The 15,191-nt window shown below is 47.0% G+C and overlaps 1 protein-coding gene across 1 annotated transcript in view; it reads left to right on the forward strand.

Moving 5' to 3' along the window:
* The first annotated feature begins 13,777 nt into the window (after positions 1–13,777).
* The window catches only part of LOC142312120 (uncharacterized), a 42,337-nt gene continuing 40,923 nt past the window's right edge, over positions 13,778–15,191 (forward strand). The window contains exon 1 of the mRNA XM_075351006.1: positions 13,778–14,056. The gene's annotated coding sequence lies outside the window, so the exon portion shown is untranslated. The remainder of the gene's footprint in view (positions 14,057–15,191) is intronic.

The following is a 15,191-nucleotide window of genomic DNA, read 5'->3' on the forward strand; positions in this document are numbered from 1 at the left end:
CGTATATTTTAACAAACTATGTAAGAAATAAATAACAGTCATAGTAAAGACATAAAAGAAAAAGGGAAAGCATTTTAGAACTTAATTAGCATTAGTAATATACAAGTGCATCTCAATAAATTAGAATATCATCAAAAAGTTAATTTATTTCAGTAATTCAAGACAAAAAGTGAAAATATTATATAGTCATTACACACAGAGGGATCTATTTCAAGTGTTTATTTCTGTTAATGTTGATGATTATGGCTTGCAGCCAATGAAAACCCAAAAGCCATTATATCAGAAAATTAGAATATTATGTAAGACTGATTGAAAAAATGATTTTAAACTCAGAAATGTTGGGCTACTGAAAAGTCTGTAAAGTAAATGCAATCAGTACTTGGTCGAGGCTCCTTTTGCATGAATTAATGCATCAATGCGGTGTAGAATAGAGCCGATCAGCCTGTGGCACTGCTGAGGTGTTATGGAAGCCCAGGTTGCTTTGATAGCTGCCTTCAGCTCATCTGCATTGTTGGGTCTGGTGTCTCTCATCTTCCCTTAGACAATACCTCATAGATTCTCTATGGGGTTTAGGTAGGGCGAGTTTGCTGGCCAATCAAGCACAGTGATAGTGTGGTTATTAAACCAGGTATTGGTAATTTTGGCAGTGTGGACAGGTGCCAAGTCCTGCTGGAAAATGAAATTTCCATCTCCAAAAACCTTGGCGGCAGAGGGAAACATGAAGTGCCCTAAAATTTCCTTGTATACAGCTGCGCTGACATTGGGCTTGATAAAACACAGTGGACCTACACCAACAGATGACATGGCTCCCCAAACCATCAATGATTTTGGAAACTTCACACTAGACCTCAATTAGGATGGATTGTGACCTCTCTACTCTTCCTCCAGACTCTGAGACCTTGATTTCCAAATATTTATGAAAAATTACAAACCCAGGAGTGAGTAAAACATGCTGAAGTGGTGCATGTGTTTTATTAAGCTACTAGCTGTACTACCCGGCTTCGCACGGGTCAATAACTGCTGTTAAAATAGAATGTATTAACAAAAATGTATTCTGCACACAAAAACCACAAAACAAATAGAAATGTAATTATTAAAAGTCAAAAACTGAGCTAATAGAAGCATTTCACAACATATATTTCAACACCACAGATATTCCACACAGATGTCAGAAAGTTCATGTCTTGTTTTCATGTCTGCAAGCCTCGCTTCCCTCTCCTAAGAAAGTTCATTGACCCTTGAGCAAGCAGCTCTTGTTCTCTAGTCTGCAAGCCTCGCTTCCCTCTCCTCAGAAAGTTCATTGGCTCTTGAGGAAGCAGCTGCTGTTTTCGTGTGTGTCAGCCTTGTTTCTCTGTCTTCACATTTTTCATTGGCCCGTAATGCAGCTTTTCTTTTCGCATCAGCTGACATTCGTGCCAAGGAATTCCTTTTCTTATGAGGCATTATTCTGGTAAAAATAGTCTGTAACTGACAGTTTCTATATCCTCTCACATAGAGGTAATGTGACTGACATCAGCCTTTCCACCAACACACCCTAACTGACATCCTGTTACCTCACACACGCTTTGTTATACTGAGAATGTCCTTTGTTGCCTACATTAACCAATCAGAGCTCAGAATAAATAACTGTAGCAAAATAGCTGAGCTGTGATTGATAAATCCCCAGGCAACATAACAACAGAAAGCCCTCCCCCCTGAAAGTATATATTAGCTCAAACATACACATAATAGACAGGTCATGTGACTGACAGCTGCCGTATTTCCTATATGGTACATTTGTTGTTCTTGTAGTTTGGCTGCTTATTAATCGGATTTTTATTTTTGAAGGATAATACCAGACTTGTGTGTGTTTTAGGGCGATTATGTGGTGAGGTTGGTATATGTCTGGTGAAATGTGTGCTGAGGATGTACCAGACTTGTGTGTGTTTTAGAGTGATTATGTGGCGAGGTTGGTGTATGTGTGGTGAAATGTGTGCTGACGGTGGTATATGTGATCAAGCATGTGGTAGTGTGTGGCGCATTTTGTGTGTGTGTTCATATCCCCGAGTGTGGTGAGTATTCCATGTCGGGGCCCCACCTTAGCAACTGTACGGTATATACTCTTTGGTGCCATCACTCTCATTCTTTAAGTCCCCTTTTTTTTTTACATCTGGCAGCTGTCAATTTGTCTCCAACACTTTTCGTTTCACTTTTTCCCCATTATGTAGATAGGGGCAAAATTGGTAAATTGGAATGCGCGGGGTTAAAATTTCGCCTCACAACATAGCCTATGACGCTCTCGGGGTCCAGACGTGTGAGTGTGCAAAATTTTGTGGCTGTAGCTGCAACGGTGCAGGTGCCAATCCCGGACATACATACATACATAGATACATACACACATTCAGCTTTATATATTAGATGTTCCCATGATCAGGAGGACACTGCAGTAGAACGCAGTATCCATGACCGTGATCAGGATTCTGGGCGCAGCTTATTTTTACTGTGTTCTAGCACTGAGAACACTTGCGTCTCCGCAAGCATAAATTGACCTGCTCTGGCTTGGAAAGCCGTGCCACAGGTTAGTTTACGCTGCATATAAAAAAGCTCAGTGGCTGTAACACTCGCCGCTGGTGTTGAGGCGGCGAGCAGGAGTGGACCCACTGGACCTGGGCTTACCCTTTAGTGGCAGTGGCATAACTAGGCGCCTGCTGCGAGGCAGATGTCAAGTACCACTCGCAGGACAATGACCGGGACTGTGGCAGCTGACACCGAGGACAGGAAATGGACTTGGGTATGGACACAGGTGCAGGTGAGTACAGCCGGGATCGCTGGGGCAGGCAGGTTTGGTGGGCACAGAGACAGGCAATAGCCACAGGGAAACAGGATCTGACAGGAAGCAGACATTACACTAACTGATCAAGGATGTTGTGCAGGCACCTCCTCTAGTGGGAGTATACCTTAAGTACCTAGTGACTCTCAGCCATAATGAGTCAGCGTCCCTGGTAGGGAGAGGCAGGGTAGTGCAGGGACGCCAACGCTACAGTACCCCCTTTTATGCCTCCTCTTTACCAGGCTTGAAGGAAGTTTCTTCTCCAGCAAGATGTTTTTGGAAGCTGTAGGAATGGCCGGTGGAAGAGGTAGAGCAAATGGCTGTTGCTTGAGAGGCCTCTTCTTGGACCCTGAAAGGCAGTCTCCACCAGCTTCCAGGGTAGTCATCAGTGAGGCTTCAAAGATCAGAATAGGAGGTGAAAAAAATCCAGCACCAGCAAATAAAATGTAAAAATTTTATTTAAGCATAATTAAAAAGCACATAACAAAAATTGTTAGAGCGGGTACAGAGCAAAGAAACATCAATGCGTTTCAAGCGATAAAAGGCTCTTAATCATCACAAAATTACATTGTTCTTGAGTGAGTCAGGATCTCGATGCCGGCCTGTGTGCATGACGTAGAACGCGTCATACACCCAGGCTTCAGAAGAAAGAGGACAAGGATGGCCAAAAGAGGAGGCGCCGCACCTGGAGAACGGAGACACTCATCTAACCAGTCTGCACCATATCAACCATTTAGGTGAGTATTTTAAAGTAATTTTTACGTTCTACACCGTGGCCTGCGCGCTTATATACACAGCATGTTAGAATCATGTATATAAGAGCCCACTGGTGGTAGCCGCAGCTTATAGTCACCAAATCTGGTGGCAGGTTCCCTTTAAAATAATTTCCAGATGGTACCCAGCTCTTTATGCCTTACATAAATGATATCCAGAAGTTTCGGACCTATGCTGGCACTGTGGGAGGTTGGTCGGAACAATGACTCATATCTGGTGGTCACATCTGGACTTGCAGGTCTTTTGGAAGGGAGTGATTAAGGTAATCAAAGAAGTTACAGGAGTTATACATGTCCCCACCTCCAGAGGTTACATAGTTACTTAGGTTGAAAAAAGACCTAGGTCCATCTAGTTCAACCTTCGTGGTGACTTTACCATGTATGGTCGCTATGTCTAAATCCTAGTACAAGAAGTTTTTCTTGTGACACCTTCCCCAAGCTGCTGTGACAGTAATTCCCCGATACTGAAGGTAAGCAGAGCTGCCATACTTAGCGGCAGGGGCGTGCTGGCCCGGGAGGCAAGCAGGCAATTGCCCCCCGGGCCGCCCTCTCAAACGCTGTTAAGGGTCGACCGCCTGCTGCATGATGTCATTATAACAGTGAACTGCGCCCGACCGTGTCTCCTGTATTGTGATGCCACGGTGCCTGCACTGACACATTTACAGGTGCAAACAGTGTCAGCCGGCAGCATTATAGTACAGGAGACACGGCCGCGCGCAGTTCACTGTGCGCAGCCATGTGTGTTATGACGTCATGCCAGGGCCACCATCAGCGCATTACTGCCCTGGTTTAGGGGTCGCCCGGTGAGCAGAAGCAAAGATCCTCGCCGCTCACAGAAAGCTGCCCTCCCCCTGCAGCTCTGCACTAACCTATGTGATCGGTGCAGGGGAGGAAGCTACCGTGAGATGAACAGAGGCTGTTGGACTCCAGTAGGTGAAATGAGTAATTTCAGGACCTTACAGGTCATGTGCCTGATCACATGACCGATGACCCGGCAGGCCCTGTTCTTCAGCTGCTGCAGCCTCCATGCAGCTCCCAGTGTCTCCTCTCCTGCCTGTACCAATCAGAAACTGCAAGATGTGGTAATGTATAGTGTGTGTAAGTAAATATGCTTGTTGTAGAGCTGTGTGTGTAAATGTGCCGCATTTAACTGAGTTGTGTTTGTTAATAGATGCATGTATTAGAGCTACAGTTAGGTCCAGAAATATTTGGACAGTGACACAAGTTTTGTTATTTTAGCTGTTTACAAAAACATGTTCAGAAATACAATTATATATATATATAATATGGGCTGAAAGTGCACACTCCCAGCTGCAATATGAGAGTTTTCACATCCAAATCGGAGAAAGGGTTTAGGAATCATAGCTCTGTAATGCATAGCCTCCTCTTTTTCAAGGAACCAAAAGTAATTGGACAAGGGACTCTAAGGGCTGCAATTAACTCTGAAGGAGTCTCCCTCGTTAACCTGTAATCAATGAAGTAGTTAAAAGGTCTGGGGTTGATTACAGGTGTGTGGTTTTGCATTTGGAAGCTGTTGCTGTTACCAGACAACATGCGGTCTAAGGAACTCTCAATTGAGGTGAAGCAGAACATCCTGAGGCTGAAAAAAAAGAAAAAATCCATCAGAGAGATAGCAGACATGCTTGGAGTAGCAAAATGAACAGTCGGGTACATTCTGAGAAAAAAAGGAATTGACTGGTGAGCTTGGGAACTCAAAAAGGCCTGGGCGTCCACGGATGACAACAGTGGTGGATGATCGCCGCATACTTTCTTTGGTGAAGAAGAACCCGTTCACAACATCAACTGAAGTCCAGAACACTCTCAGTGAAGTAGGTGTATCTGTCTCTAAGTCAACAGTAAAGAGAAGACTCCATGAAAGTAAATACAAAGGGTTCACATCTAGATGCAAACCATTCATCAATTCCAAAAATAGACAGGCCAGAGTTAAATTTGCTGAAAAACACCTCATGAAGCCAGCTCAGTTCTGGAAAAGTATTCTATGGACAGATGAGACAAAGATCAACCTGTACCAGAATGATGGGAAGAAAAAAGTTTGGAGAAGAAAGGGAACGGCACATAATCCAAGGCACACCACATCCTCTGTAAAACATGGTGGAGCAACGTGATGGCATGGGCATGCATGGCTTTCAATGGCACTGGGTCACTTGTGTTTATTGATGACATAACAGCAGACAAGAGTAGCCGGATGAATTCTGAAGTGTACCGGGATATACTTTCAGCCCAGATTCAGCCAAATACCGCAAAGTTGATCGGACGACGCTTCATAGTACAGATGGACAATGACCCCAAGCATACAGCCAAAGCTACCCAGGAGTTCATGAGTGCAAAAAAGTGGAACATTCTGCAATGGCCAAGTCAATCACCAGATCTTAACCCAATTGAGCATGCATTTCACTTGCTCAAATCCAGACTTAAGACGGAAAGACCCACAAACATGCAAGACCTGAAGGCTGCGGCTGTAAAGGCCTGGCAAAGCATTAAGAAGGAGGAAACCCAGCGTTTGGTGATGTCCATGGGTTCCAGACTTAAGGCAGTGATTGCCTCCAAAGGATTCGCAACAAAATATTGAAAATAAAAATATTTTGTTTGGGTTTGGTTTATTTGTCCAATTACTTTTGACCTCCTAAAATGTGGAGTGTTTGTAAAGAAATGTGTGCAATTCCTACAATTTCTATCAGATATTTTTGTTCAAACCTTCAAATTAAACGTTACAATCTGCACTTTAATTCTGTTGTAGAGGTTTCATTTCAAATCCAATGTGGTGGCATGCAGAGCCCAACTCGCGAAAATTGTGTCACTGTCCAAATATTTCTGGACCTAACTCTATGTATGTAGGTGCATGTAGTAGGGCTATGTGTTTGTATATATGCATGTAGTGGAGCTGTGTGTGTTTATATTTGAATGAAGCAGAGCCGTGTGTGTGTATATCCCTGTGGCAGAGCCGTGTGTGTGTATAGGCCTGTGGCAGAGCCGTGTGTGTGTATAGGCCTGTGGCAGAGCCATGTGTGTGTATAGGCCTGTGGCAGAGCCGTGTGTGTGTGTTTGTATAGGCTTGTGACAGCCGTGTGTGTTTGTATAGGCTTGTGGCAGAGCCGTGTGTGTGTGTATAGGCCTGTGGAAGATGCCGTGTGTGTGTGTGTGTGGGTATAGGCCTGTGGCAGAGCCGTGTGTGTATAGGCCTGTTTCAGAGCCGTATGTGTGTAGGTCTGTGGCAGAGCAGTGTGTGTGTATAGGCCTGTGGCAGAGCCGTGTGTTCGTGTGTGTGTGTATAGGCCTGTGGCAGAGCCGTGTGTGTGTGTATAGGCCTGTGGCAGAGCCGTGTGTGTGTATAGGCCTGTGGCAGAGCCGTGTGCTCGTGTGTGTGTGTGTGTGTATAGGCCTGTGGCAGAGCCGTGTGTGTGTGTATATGCCTGTGGTAGAGCTGTGTGTGTGTGTGTGTATAGGCCTGTGGCAGAGCCGTGTGTGTGTATAGGCCTGTGGCATAGCCGTGTGTGTGTGTATAGGCCTGTGGCAGAGCCGTGTGTGTGTATATGCCTGTGGCAGAGCTGTGTGTGTGTATAGGCCTGTGGCAGAGCCGTGTGTGTGTGTGTGTATAGGCCTGTGGCAGAGCCGTGTGTGTGTATAGGCCTGTGGCAGAGCCGTGTGTGTGTGTATAGGCCTGTGGCAGAGCCATGTGTGTGTGTGTATAGGCCTGTGGCAGTGCCGTGTGTGTGTGTATAGGCCTGTGGCAGAGCCGTGTGTGTGTGTATAGGCCTGTGGCAGAGCCGTGTGTGTGTGTATAGGCCTGTGGCAGAGCCGTGTGTGTGTGTATAGGACTATGGCAGAGCCGTGTGTGTGTGTATAGGCCTATGGCAGAGCCGTGTGTGTGTATAGGCCTATGGTAGAGCCATGTGTGTGTATAGGCCTATGGCAGAGCCGTGTGTGTGTGTGTATAGGCCTGTGGCAGAGCCGTGTGTGTGTGTATAGGCCTGTGGCAGAGCCGTGTGTGTGTGTATACTGTGGCAGAGCCGTGTGTGTGTATAGGCCTGTGGAAGATGCCGTGTGTGTGTATAGGCCTGTGGCAGAGCCGTGTGTGTATAACATATATACACTGTATAAAGACACTAACAATAGAGTTATTACCTCCCTATTCTACCCTGGTACATTTATTAGTAATCATGACCCCTGCCCTTTACACCGCCAGGGATGTTTTAATAGGAAAAATGTTTTTTTCTATTTTCTGCTGTGTAATTGTCGCGGGCGGAGGGGACGCGCTCGCCATGCTCGGGTCCGGAGCTTCTGCTGCTGCTGCTCGGTGGCTCGAGCGGTGGGCCGGACCCGGGGACTCGAGCAGCGCTCCTCACCCGTGAGTGAAAAAGGATGGTTTGTTTGGGGAGAGAGTTCGTGACGCCACCCACAGGACGTGGTGATGATGGCTGCTGATGACGGGGATTCTGGGAGAGATGGTAGGGAGCAGCTAGGATGTTGTCCCCTCCGTGGGTAGGGGGTCGGTGCTCCCGGGGCCCGGTGATGTAACGGTGAGGCTGGATGGCCGGGGTGCAGGGTTGCAGGGACAGCGCGGCGCGGTGCCGGACAGCACTGGTGTACTCACTCAGACAATCAATGACAGAGTCTCTGGTAAACCAAACGGCCGGATAGACGGGTCCCGCAGCCGGCTGCAGTGTTGTTGTACTCTCCCCGGACGGCTGATGGTGGCTGTCTTTCCCTGCACCTGTGTAAACTGTGTTGACTCCATGGTTTCCCAACGGTAGTCCGCTCCCCGGCGTATAGGTACCGTAGGAGCCCTTTTGCCGCAGGCGCTGGCCCTTGGATCTCTAGCCTGTGGCGGTGGCTGTATATCCTCACGGTGTGGACTGTTGCCTTCTGTCGGGACTTGGTTGTTAGGAAACCCTGGGGTTCCTGTCACACTCGGATTTGACTATTGTCGGCGGCTCTAAACCTGGTCGGGGTCCGATGGCCCTGCCTGTGTGCTTAGCTTCACTCCGCTCCCCGGTTCGGTACCGGTAGGCCACCGCCCAACCCCGATCCTACGGTTCCACAGAGTTCCGCTAACTCCTGCAGACGGCCACCACCGTCTGCCAACCTTGCTGTCAGTGCCTGGGCTCCTACCCAGACACACGCAGTTTGTGACCTCTCACTTTCACCTCCTAAACTGATCTACTGCTTTTCCCGCCTCCAGGCCTGTGAACTCCTCGGTGGGTGGGGCCAAACGCCTGGCTCTGCCCCACCTGGTGTGGACGCCTCCTCTTTCGGCCATCTTTGTCCTCCTTCTTCTGAAGTCTGGGTGCATAACGCATCCTATCTCATCCACAATAGCCGGCATTGAGGTCCTACGCACTACAATTCTTTGATCTGATCAGGGCAGGGCAGATCAAAGTGCGCCTGCGCAGGACCTCAATGCCGGCGCGTGTGCATGACGTAGGATGTGTCATGCACGCCGACTTCAGAAGAAGGAGGGCAAAGATGGAAGTGGAGTTTTTTCCAGAATGGCAATGAGACTGTGGAAGGTTTGAGGGGTGAGGTGGAGCTAGGGTGGAACCTGGGCGGAGTCTCAAAGGGCCTGAAAATATTGCCAGTATGGGGCCCTGAAATTCCTATGCAGTAAGCATGGTTTTGCTCCCATATCTATATAGTAAGCTCAGTTATGGTACAATATTTGAGTAGTAAGCTTAGTTATGGTACTATTGGTATGCAGTAAGATTGTTCTGTTTCCGTATATATGTAGGAGGCTTGGTTCTGTTGCTGGTTCTATGTTGATGACTGAGTAAGTACGATTTTGTTCCTGTATTGATACACTAAGCTCTGTTCTGCTCCCATATCTCTGTAGTAAGCTTGGTTCTGCACCCATATCTCTGTAGTAAGCTCAGTTCTGCACCCATATCTCTGCAGTAAGCTCGATTCTGCTCTCATATCTCTGCAGTAAGCTCCGTTCTGCTCCCATATCTCTGTAGTAAGCGCGGTTCTGCTCCCATATCCCTATAGTAAGCTCGGTTCTGCTCCCATATCCCTATAGTAAGCTCGGTTCTGCTCCCATATCTCTGTAGTAGGCCCAGTTGTGCTCCCATATCTCTACAGTAAGCTCGGTTCTGTTCCCTTATTTCTAGTAAGCTCGGTTCTGCTCCCATATCTCTGTAGTAGGCCCGGTTCTGCTCCCATATCTCTGTAGTAAGCTCGGTTCTGCTCCCATATCTCTGTAGTAAGCTCGGTTCTGCTCCCATATGTCTGTAGTAAGTTCGGTTCTGCTCCCATCTCTCTGTAGTAAGTTCGGTTCTGCTCCCGTATCTCTGTAATAAGCTTGGTACTGTTCCCTTCTCTCTCCAGTAAGCTCAATTCTGCTCCCATATCTCTGTAGTAAGCTCGGTTCTGCTCCCATATCTCTGTAGTAAGCTTGGTTCTGCTCCCATATCTCTGTAGTAAGTTCGGTTCTGCTCCCGTATCTCTGTAATAAGCTTGGTACTGTTCCCATATCTCTATAGTAAGCTCAGTTCTGCTCCCTTATCTCTGTAGTAAGTTCGGTTCTGCTCCCATATCTCTGTAGTAAGCTCGGTTCTGCTCCCATATCTCTGTAGTAAGCTTGGTTCTGCTCCCTTATCTCTGTAGTAAGTTCGGTTCTGCTCCCATATCTCTGTAGTAAGCTCGGTTCTGCTCCCATATCTCTGTAGTAAGCTCGGTTCTGCTCCCATATCTCTGTAGTAAGCTCGGTTCTGCTCCCATATCTCTATAGTAAGCTCAGTTCTGCTCCCTTATCTCTGTAGTAAGTTCGATTCTGCTCCCATATCTCTGTAGTAAGCTCGGTTCTGCTCCCATCTCTCTGTAGTAAGCTCAGTTCTGTTCCCTTCTCTCTCCAGTAAGCTCAATTCTGCTCCCATATCTCTATAGTAAGCTCAGTTCTGCTCCCTTATCTCTGTAGTAAGTTCGGTTCTGCTCCCATCTCTCTGTAGTAAGCTCGGTTCTGTTCCCTTCTCTCTCCAGTAAGCTCAATTCTGCTCCCATATCTCTGTAGTAAGCTTGGTTCTGCACCCTTATCTCTGTAGTAAACTCAGTTATTTTCCCTAATCTCTGTAGTAAGCTCGGTTCTGCTCCATTTCTATAGTAATCTCGGTTCTGCTCCCATATCTCTGTAGTCAGCTCGGTTCTGCTCCCATATCTCTATAGTAAGCTCGGTTCTGCTCCCATATCTCTGTAGTCAGCTCGGTTCTGCTCCCATATCTCTATAGTAAGTTCAGTTCTGCTCCCGTATTTCTGTAGTAAGCTCGGTTCTGTTCCCATATCTCTATAGTAAGCTCGGTTCTGCTCCCGTATTTATGTAGTAAGCTCGGTTCTGCTCCCATATCTCTGTAGTAAGCTCAGTTCTGCTCTTGTATCTCTGTAGTAAGCTCTGTTCTGCTCTCATATCTCTGTAGTAAGCTCAGTTCTGCTACCATATCTCGGTTCTGCTGCCATAAGCTCGCTTCAGTTCCCGTATCTATGTAGTCATTTTGGTTCTGTTGCGGTATCTATGTACACAGTAAGCTAGGCTCTATTCCCATATATATGCACCAGCCTGTTCATAAAGCCTGCTACCACTGCCACTTTAATGCAGCGGCCAGAGATGAACATTCCAATAGTGGGCTGCCGTAACTTGAGGGCAACTGCTTTGTGATTTCCCCCCTGACTAAATTGTGCCAGCCCCTGTTTAGCGGAATGGCTTGCTGAAATCTCGTCTATTTATTCCATAGAGACCTTCATCATCCATTCCCAACAGGAGGGGACAAATACGGCCACTGATGGATTAATTGGGAGACTTTTCTGGCCTCCCCCTCTTTCTAAATATCTTGAGATACTGTAATTATTGAATGATCCTGTGCTCTCTGCCCTTCTTCTCTATTCCCTTCTTTCTATCTGTCTCTTTTTATACCTGTTGATCTCCCCTCTTCTCTATTCCCTTCTTTCTATCTGTCTCTTTTTATACCTGTTGATCTCCCCTCTTCTCTATTCCCTTCTTTCTATCTGTCCCTTTTTATACCTGTTGATCTCCCCTCTTCTCTATTCCCTTCTTTCTATCTGTCCCTTTTTATACCTGTTGAACTCCCCTCTTCTCTGTTCCCTTCTTTCTATCTGTCCCTTTTTATACCTGTTGATCTCCTCTCTTCTCTATTCCCTTCTATCTGTCCCTTTTTATACCTGTTGATCTCCCCTCTTCTCTATTCCCTTCTTTCTATCTGTCCCTTTTTATACCTGTTGATCTCCCCTCTTCTCTATTCCCTTCTTTCTATCTGTACCTTTTTATACCTGTTGATCTCCCCTCTTCTCTATTCCCTTCTTTCTATCTGTCCCTTTTTATACCTGTTGATCTCCCCTCTTCTCTATTCCCTTCTTTCTATCTGTCCCTTTTTATACCTGTTGATCTCCCCTCTTCTCTATTCCCTTCTTTCTACCTGTACCTTTTTATACCTGTTGATCTCCCCTCTTCTCTATTCCATTCTTTCTATCTGTCCCTTTTTATACCTGTTGATCTCCCCTCTTCTCTATTCCCTTCTTTCTATCTGTCCCTTTTTATACCTGTTGATCTCCCCTCTTCTCTATTCCCTTCTTTCTATCTGTCCCTTTTTATACCTGTTGATCTCCCCTCTTCTCTATTCCCTTCTTTCTATCTGTCCCTTTTTATACCTGTTGATCTCCCCTCTTCTCTATTCCCTTCTTTCTATCTGTCCCTTTTTATACCTGTTGATCTCCCCTCTTCTCTACTCCCTTCTTTCTATCTGTACCGTTTTATACCTGTTGATCTCCCCTCTTCTCTATTCCCTTCTTTCTATCTGTACCTTTTTATACCTGTTGATCTCCCCTCTTCTCTATTTCCTTCTTTCTATCTGTCCCTTTTTATACCTGTTGATCTCCCCTCTTCTCTATTTCCTTCTTTCTATCTGTCCCTTTTTATACCTGTTGATCTCCCCTCTTCTCTATTCCCTTCTTTCTATCTGTCTCTTTTTATACCTGTTGATCTCCCCTCTTCTCTATTCCCTTCTTTCTATCTGTCTCTTTTTATACCTGTTGATCTCCCCTCTTCTCTATTCCCTTCTTTCTATCTGCCCCTTTTTATACCTGTTGATCTCCCCTCTTCTCTATTTCCTTCTTTCTATCTGTCCCTTTTTATACCTGTTGATCTCCCCTCTTATCTTTCCCCTAATTGTAACTGAAGCTCTTTGTTATTGGTGGAATTCTTCCCTATCTCCCCTCTTTTTCTTCTCATATCGTTCTTTTATTTTGATGACTTTTCTGTTTGAAAACTAATAAAAATCTAACAATGAAACTGAGTATTTCCTTTGGAAAGTGGGTGGGATTATTTTTTCTTTCTCTCTTGTACACACTACATCTGATAAGCCTTATTTGCGCACTAGGAGTTTTTCGGGTGTGTTTTTGGGCTCCAAACTGCATGACTTTGCTTCCCAGCAAACTCTATGACTTTTCATTTTTGCTGTCCGCACACAACTTTTTATTTTTGCTCCGTTTTTTAGCTAAAAAAATAGACATTTTTAATTCTTTCCTGCATTTTTCACCCATGCAATGCACTGGAGAAACGCAGCAAAACGCAGTGATCAAAAATGCAGTTAAAAACGCACCGAAACGCGGTAAGTATGCACAAAAACGCATCAAAATAACGCTGTGTGCGCACATAGCCCAACGCTGATATTACCCCCAGTACGAGGCATTCAAACACTACAAGCGGCTCACACCGGACCGAGCACTGAGTGTACACCAGCACAGTGATGCTCGCGAGAGTGGTCAGCATACGTAAAGCACCCGAACAGTGTTTGTTTGTTTTTTTTTGTGAAGTCTGTGTTTAGGACGACCACAGAACTTCACTGTTTGGGTCCGCTCATCTCTAGTCATCTCTACTCCTGACATGACATCACTGATGGACACAGATAAAAAAGGGCCCCAGTGCAAAACCTGTAAATGGGCCTTTTCAGTGCAATAACTCATCGAAAAGCAAATGTACAATTCCACCGACTTTGGAAGTAAAGTTGGACCCCCACAAACCTCACAGGATGCACCAATGATATAGCGACCCCTGCGTCATCTCACCTAGCACCATGACACCCAGCACAGCAGAGTCCTGCATACACTGAGGAGCTGATCATGTGACCCCTGACTCCTCCCCTCCATGTGACATCATCACAGGTCCTGGAAGCACAGAGCAGCCATATATCTACGGTTGAGCTTAGAATGTATGGGTTCCTCCTCTCCACTATACTCATGCTGGCTTTGACCCCCCCCCACCCCCCCATCTGGAGCTCTTACTCCCTCCCCCGCTTCCATTATAATCAACTCTATGCCCACGTGGACTTAGAAAATTATGTTTATTCCGTCTGGAAACATGGGCTGCATTTTGAACACCCCCACTCCGTCACGTGACAAATGTGTCATACCAGGAAGGAGCCCGTACATTCTAGGCTTAACCCTTCAGGTGGAGGTATGTGGAGATTCCTCATTACTGGGCGCAGGGGGCATTAACCCTTTAGTACTGAGATTGTTTTGGTGGGGTTTTTTTGCCACTTTCTAAGGATCAGCACACACAGCGAGTAATACGAAGCGAAAGGAATGTGATAAAAAAATCACATTCCACTCGGACCAATATTACTCTATGCGGCAGCTCCATTGAGTGATTTTTTTTCTCAGCCCTAATCGGACCGAGAAAACAGTCTCAGCATGCTGCGGGTGCAATGCGAGCTTGTTTCACTTGCACCCATTCAAGTCTATGGGACGAGAGAAACATCGCAGTGCACTCGCATTACAGCGGAGAGCAATGTGATTCTCGCATCAGGTGGCAACGGAGGAGATAGGGATTTAAATCCCTCCCCTCCGCAGCACCGACCCTCCCCTCTGCAGCTGTGGTCTGATCGCACCTCAATCGCATGACACTCGGCTCCCGCTGTGCACTCGCACTTATCCCCGTGTGCCCCCAGCCTAAGAACCAAAACGTTTTTGTTCCTTTTCCTCTAATAGATACAGACGAGCAATACCAAAATATGTATATGCAGCACGCAGGGGGGCAGGGGTTGTCAGGCACGGGGCTCTCACGTACCTGAGTTACTCGTTTCCAGGCTAGTGGGATGATCTGGGATGTTCCAGTGGCCTGCCCGGCTTCATGCCCAGAGGTGTACACCAATAGAGAGATGGATAGGATGAATGTCGTGATGCCACCTGTGCATACCTCCCAACTTTTAAAGAAGGAAAAGAGGGACAAAGTTTGCGGCGCGCGTAGCGCGCCGCGGCAAATTTTTAGGCCACGCCCCCTAACCACACCCATTTCACAGTCACGCCCATATCCACTCCCCATCCACACCCATTCAGCACAAACACGCAGGCAGCCGGCGGGCCTCCAGCACGGACACGCAGGCAGCCGGCGGGCCTCCAGCACGGACACGCAGGCAGCCGGCGGGCCTCCAGCACGGACACGCAGGCAGCCGGCGGGCCTCCAGCACGGACACGCAGGCAGCCGGCGGGCCTCCAGCACGGACACGCAGGCAGCCGGCGGGCCTCCAGCACGGACACGCAGGCAGCCGGCGGGCCTCCAGCACGGACACGCAGGCAGCCGGCGGGCCTCC

Source organism: Anomaloglossus baeobatrachus, chromosome 5 (genome assembly GCF_048569485.1).
Source record: "Anomaloglossus baeobatrachus isolate aAnoBae1 chromosome 5, aAnoBae1.hap1, whole genome shotgun sequence".
Lineage (NCBI taxonomy): Eukaryota > Metazoa > Chordata > Amphibia > Anura > Aromobatidae > Anomaloglossus > Anomaloglossus baeobatrachus.